The sequence below is a fragment of the Elephantulus edwardii genome, unplaced genomic scaffold, assembly GCF_000299155.1.
Source record: "Elephantulus edwardii isolate Elephantulus edwardi_28Jun2011 unplaced genomic scaffold, EleEdw1.0 scaffold00092, whole genome shotgun sequence".
Lineage (NCBI taxonomy): Eukaryota > Metazoa > Chordata > Mammalia > Macroscelidea > Macroscelididae > Elephantulus > Elephantulus edwardii.
In genome coordinates this window covers 5,657,790-5,664,968 of record NW_006399842.1, presented here as the reverse complement: position 1 = coordinate 5,664,968, position 7,179 = coordinate 5,657,790, and positions in this window count along the sequence as shown.

Below are 7,179 nucleotides of genomic sequence, written 5' to 3'. Positions count from 1 at the left end.
ATATTCCTTCCATCTTCTTTTAATACTTCCGGGATCATTTAACGTTCTGCCGAAAGCATCCTTGATTATAGCAACTCGAGGTTTGAATTTGTTATGTCCTACAATAAGAAAATGGATTGAGAAATTGTGGTATACTCACATGATGGAATACTATGCAGCACTCAGGAGCAAATATTTTAAAAATGATATATCATGAGAGAGACTGGAGAGCATTATGTTGAATGAATAGCGGCCGACCGAGTTGCCCATAAGACCATTACTGTAAAAAATAGAAGATTTGTACAGGTATCCAAAGAGTGTGCAGGAAGGCTGAAAGTGGGGAGGAGGAGAAATGGTAGCATCACAGAATTTAGTGAATGGAGGGAGATGGTGAAGGAATTAGGAAAGATCCTTTGGAGACATGAAAAAATGGGGTAATAGTGGAAAGAGGTCAACAGTGATTAATTTTATAAAACACAGTGTATGGGAATATGTGAAACACCATGTGAATGAAGGAATATTTGAAGCACATTGTATATGAATTAAACACAATGTATATAAATTTTACACACAAGCCAATATTACATAGAAATAAATATTGAAGATAGTGAAGTTAAAGAATGTAACATTTGATCATAATATTATAATATCTGATACCTCTTTCCCAGAGATGATCATTATGCTAACACCTTGACTTTAAGTGTATCGTTAAATTCTTGAAAACTCCTTCAGTGTGTATATTTTTTAACTCAATTTTACAGAACAGAAAATTGAGTTTTAAAGAGTTAAAAATAAAGTTCACAAAATCACCAAACTGGAAGGAAACTCAGAATTCAAAGTTGGCCTATTTGACTCCAAATTCAATCTCAACAATGCACTTGCAGCTTCCAATTATAAAATTTAATAACATTATAAATAAATTAATTAGAAAAGCATTCTGCATTCATTGGAGAAAATCAGTAGATTTCAAAAAACATGAATCTGGCATATGCAATAATAGTAGAACACGTTTTCCATTATTAAAAGTCTTGTTGTATATTATAAGAACATATTTTACAACACTGTCATTGTTGTTTCATATACTAAAGTATTTGAGCTGTATAAAAAAATGTGTTCTTGCTCTGCATCAAACATGCCTGCTCTGTCCAGCCTCAGAAATACCACACAGCTTTTCCTTTCATTCTAGAATGCTTCTCTTCTTGATTGTCTCACTATTTATTCCCTCGCTTTCTCACTTCTTAACTCAAATACCACCTCTTCAGAGATTGTTCTAGGTTATTAAAAATACTCCCGTTCATCACTATACACTGGGAACAGTAATGGTTCCATGATGGAATTCTCAATTTCCCTGCAGAAAACCCAGGTTCCATTCCATTCCATGTGCAGTCAGATTTGTGTCTTTGGAGGCTTGTGTGCCACTATGATACTAAACAAATGTTAGTGCAACTTCCAGACTAAAACAAACGAGCATGGACATCTACTCTCTGAAAAAGAATTCAACAAGGAAAAGCCGTTGTAGCAGAATTGTCAGATCTTCAACTGTTCATGAGGATGGCACAGAATTAGGTGGCATGGTGTTCCTTTATACATAATGTTTCTAAGATTTGAGGAAAAAATTTATAACAATAATGACATCATCTAGCCCTCTTTCCTGATTTATTTTTCTTACAATCCTTTATTCCTTAACACTAATGTTTATCTGTGTTTATTAAGAGTTTCTTCAAAATAATATAGCTCTTTGAGACCAGGGACTTTTGTTCTATTGTGTGCTATTATATGATGGTATCATGCCTGACATGTTGTTGCTTTCATTGTGTACCATCGCGTCCCAATCAACCGTAGCTGACCCTCTGGTGAGTTTTCAGAGGCAGTTAATCATGTGGGAGGAAATTAACATCCTTTTCCTGTGAAGAAGCTGATGGAGTCAAATCACATATCTTTGGGATCTCAGCGAAGTCACCAGAGCTCCTTACAAATTGTAGATGCTTAATGAATATTTATTCAATAAAGATAATGTTTGGCACTCCCGCAAGAAACAATAAGAGACCTAAATAAATGGGAAAATGTTTCCTCTTCATGCATGTCGTTGTGGTGATGCTGTACTGTACTGTTGGAAATGACCTAGAGTTGACCCTCTGGAGGGTTTTCAGAGGCAGCTAATCGCACAGGAGAATACTGCTCAACTTTCTCCCGTGGAGCAGCTGGTGGCCTAGGACTGCCTACCTTTGGGATTGCAACACAGCTTCTTGCCTATCGGCTATAGTAGAAAATTATAACCCTTCCAAAAGCAATCTAAGAATGTAACACCATCCCAACACAGAGACCAAATTCATTTATAAAAGAGCATTTAACAATTGGCAAGTTTATCTGGAAAGAAAAGAGACCTTGAGTAAGGAAAACCCTTCTGAAAAACAAAGATCAAGTGGGAGGCATAGCACTCCCTAATCTCAAAACCCAGGACACAGCTATAATAACCAAAGCAATATGGTAGTGTACAATGAGAGATCCATAGACCAAGGGAACAGAATCGAGAATCCAGCGATAAGCTCATTTACCTATGGTTAGCTGGTATTTAACAAGGAAACAAAACCCATCAAATGAGGAAACAACGTTTCCAACAAATGGTGTTGACAAAACTGCTACAACCTGCAGAAAGCTAAAGCAGGATCCACATGCGACTCTATACACAAAAATCAACTCAAGGTGGATCAGAGGCTTAGGGGAAAAGCTCCAAACACAAAGATCATAAGAGACAAAATAGAAAAAAACTTTCAGTGCCTATCCCATGTTTAAAATAGACTCACAAATACAGCCAGAGAAATGCACAACCAGAAGATAATATCTATAGGTAAGACCTTCTAAAGATTACATTCCTGTGTGCATCAAAAGCTTTTTCCAATAGGATAAAAATAAAACCTCCTGACTGGGAAAAAAATAATTGGCAATAACACAGTAGCTGGGGTAATGGGGGTAGTTATGTCCGAGTCAGTGAGACTTGCTCAGGATGGAGTAGGGTACAGAGTGTCACTATGGCAGGCAACTCAGTGGCACATAACAACAATACCAATGCTGTCCTAGACAAGGGTCTCATAACGAAAGTTTACAGAACAAATATTACAGAGCCTTCACAAGAATGATAGCCCAATTACCCAATTGGTGATATGAAAAAATTTTTTCCCAGAGGAAAACATTCACATGGCCATTAACACATGACAAAATGCTTAAAATCACAGGCAATCAGCAAGATGCAAATCAAAACTACAATGAAATACCATCTCACCACAGTAGCAGTGGCAAAGTTTAATAGAACAGCAAGAAATGAACGTTGGATAGGGTGTGAAGACGTGGGAACTCTCATATACTGTTGGAGGGATTGCAAAATGATACAATCACTCTGGAAGGCAGTTTGGTATTTTCTCAAATAGCTAAACCTAAAAACTTATGACTCAGCTATTCCACTGCTAAGAATATAGCTCAAGGAAACTAGAACTGAGGCACAAATAGATTTGTACACCAATGTTCATAGCAGCATTATTCACAATTGCAAAACCATGGAAATAGCTCAAATGTCCATCAATAAATTAATGGATTAAGAGGTTGTGTTACATTTACACAGTGGAATGCTGTGCAGCACTCAGCAACAATGATTTGAAAAAATACTATGTAGTATGGGAGAGGCTGAAGAGCATTATAATGAGTGATCTAACTCAGTCTCATAAGGAAAATACTGTATAAGACCATTATTATAAAAATAGAAGGATTATTAGTAAAATGTGTGCAAAAGTCCAAACGGGGAAGGACAAGGGCAGAGGGACTGAAGGTGGGGAGTGGGAGAATCATGGGGTCACAGAGTCTGGTAGGTGGAGGGAGGGGGTTAAGGAAGTAGGAAAGATTCTGTGGGGACCTGAAAAGATGAGAAAATAAGTGGGAATAGACCAATGGTAATTAATTGTATAAAACACAATGTATAGGAAAGATCATATGAAACACCATGTGAGTGAACAAACTTGTAAAACACATTGTGTATGAATGAAACACAATGTATACAAATTTTGTATGCAAATCAATATGAAATAAAAATAAATTTAGAAAAAAGATAAAGTTTGGGAAGAAAGTTCTTTCTACCATTGAGAAGTCAAGGAAAGATAAATATCTGAGAGGAAAGGACTTTCTTTTTAAAATTTTTATAATGATGATGATGATGATGAGTGTGTGTGTGTGTGTGTGTGTGTTTATCATCAAATCCTATCTGATTGGTACAGAAAGAGATTGCCCCTCCTTCTCCAGGAGAGCATCTGGTGGATTTGAACCAGGTACCTCTGGGATCAGAGAGTTGGTCTATGACTAAGAATAGAAGGAGAATTGGTGCTTTTGAACTGTGGTGCTGGAGAAGAGTATTGAGGGTACCATGGACTGCTAGGAAAACAAACAGATTCATCCTGGAGAGGGTTAAACCTGGTTGCCACTTGGAGGCAAGGATTCTGAGGCTTCATCTAACACACTTTGGACATGTTATAAGGAGGGACTGGTCCTTGGAGAGGGACATCATGCTTGGTAGGGTGGAGGGACAGCGCAGGAGGGGAAGGCCCTCTGTGAGGTGGATTGATTCAGTGACTGGGGTAATTGAGATGGGTGTATCAGAGACGGTGCGATTGGCACAGGACAGAGCAGAGTTTAGGGCTGTTGTACATAGGGGTCACTATGAGTCGCAGGAGACTAGACAGCACATAACAACAACCACCACCACCTCTGGGATTGCAGTGCAGCTTCTTGCTACTAGGCCACCAGAGCTCCCTGGAAAGGACTTTTCGTACGGCTAGTAAATAGAGAAGGAGCCATTGCTCCAATTCTCCTAATGTCTGATCAGATATTTTCTCCCACTCAACTCACTTCTACCTCCAATATAATTGGTTCTGTGAATAAGGTCAGTAAAACTCTTTGGAAAGCTCCATCTGTGCAACATACCCATAGGGGAAAAAAGTATCCGTTTTAATGTGTGGTCTCCTATTTATCTACCTGAGCACTCTATTTTGTTGGATGCTAAGAAGAAGAAAAATTATTCCAAAGCAATTCCAGAAGCCTAAATCCCCAAGTGGCTTTGTTCCACTCAACCTATACAGTTCCATATGGTGATCTCAGCTCTAGCCCTGCTTCATGCCATTTATAACCACTCCAGGACTCAGTTTTCTACACCTGCCACATCCTCTCCAAAGTTCCATTTTCTGCATCTGCCACAAGTCTGAATTGGCCAGAAGATCTCTTACCACAATCATGCTTTCACATTAGAGATCCTGAACATCTTCAACACCTTCTCCCCACTAATAACAAGCCTTAAGTGCACAGTAAGAAGAACTATAAAATCATGTCCTCCCATTAGGACTTACACCTGGGGTTTTGGTCTCCACTTCTTAAATATCAAGGAGTCAGAACTAACTCACAGCTTACCCTCCAGCAGGTTTTTGGAACCAATGAATCACAAAAAGAGATTTCCCATCTTTCTCCACGGGATAGCAGGCGGAATTGAATCACACGTGTTTGGGTTGGTAGTGCAACTCCTAATCACTGAGCCACCAGAGCTTCTTTTGGTCTCCACTAAGAAGCCAAATCTCAATTGGATAAGTTGGTATGTCAGTCACCTTCAGAACCAGGTGAGCAGTTAATCCAAGACTCTAACTTGGCTCTTGGGTGATTGAAAGGGAAAACACACAAAAGTAAAGCCTTTGCCAAGTTAAAAAACCATCTAAAGAACAAAATCTGTTACCGTTCCCTCATAAAAACAACACCAGGCCTGGAGATAATGTGAGCAAAAATAAATATGTGGAAAAGTTATTTCTCGGCTGCTTCTAGCAGTTTTCTGATCTCTTTCTCTCACTTTGCACTGACTGTCAAATGGTCTATCAAGAGGTTAGTTTGTAATTAAACTCAGCTCTAATTGCTGGAACAAGTTACTAATTGTATTCTTAAATCCTTTTATTCTATACCCTGGAAACCAGTGTGTTCTAGTCTTTAAATGCTAGTGGTTTGAGAGAATCACGTAAGTACTGCTTTTAGCAGAAATTTTGCTCATTTGAAGCTTTTACCCAGAACATCAATCAAGCAAGCTTAAAAACATGAAACCAATTGGTGAAGGGAATAATCCTCCCTCCATGACAATAACAAAAAAATAAATCTGAAGAAATGTTTTGCGTTCTCTCTCTTTGAATTATAGATAAAACCATACTTGAAGGTTCGTTTATATACAGAGACCTACATTTAGGAATCTGTCCATTTTCAAGCAGGGCTGTGTATCTTTAAAGGGTCATTTGGGTGCTATTGAGGTGTGGAAAATCTTTCAAAGCCTTCCAAATTCATTTAATGAGTCATCCAATTTTGAAAAAGAATGTGAGTGATGCAAGTTTCACTTTAATTTGAATTTGAGTTATGCAGAGTAAACAAGCAATGAATCTGAAAGAGAACTTAAAGAGCAAAGACACTATTTCAGACCTGGTAAGTGCTTGGTTGATGGAAGTTAGTGGTACACAAAGTTGAAAACTATTTGTATTAAAAAAAAATGTGGTGAATTGTTCTTTGTTGTTGTTCTTTTCTTTCCAGCTCCCAATTTCTCATTATCTCTGGGATTTTAAGATTAATTTTCAATGTCTGTACCTTGGGACTCCATGGTTTCAGCTTATTAGGGGCAGCTTACCCAGCCCCTTGCTCCTGGCTGATGTGATATTACCATTAAGCCAAGCTATGAATTAGCCCTACCACTGCAGTACAGTCTATTGTGATTCATAGTGATCTTATCAACCCGGAACCTATGTTCAAATGTATTCCAACTCAATCTGGTTTCGGAGGCTAAAAATCTTTCTCCCTTGGATTGGCTGGTAGACTCGAAATCCTCACCTTTCATTTAGCAGGCCAAAACATTGTACACTGTTATCAACTAGAATCAGTATTGTTGTCATTGTTGAGTACCGTTGGGGAGAAGTTTATCCATCTTCTTTCTGTGGAGCAGCTGGTGGATTTAAACTGTATGCCTTCAGGTCGACAGTGGAGCTTCTAGGCCACCAGAGCTCCCAGAATAAGTAAACAGAACAGCAAGCAACAAATGCTGGCAAGTTTGTGGAGAAACTGGAACCCTTATTCACTGTTGGTGGGAGTGTAAAATGGTGCAAACACTGTGGAAGGCGGTATGGTGCTTTCTCAAAAAGTTGCAAA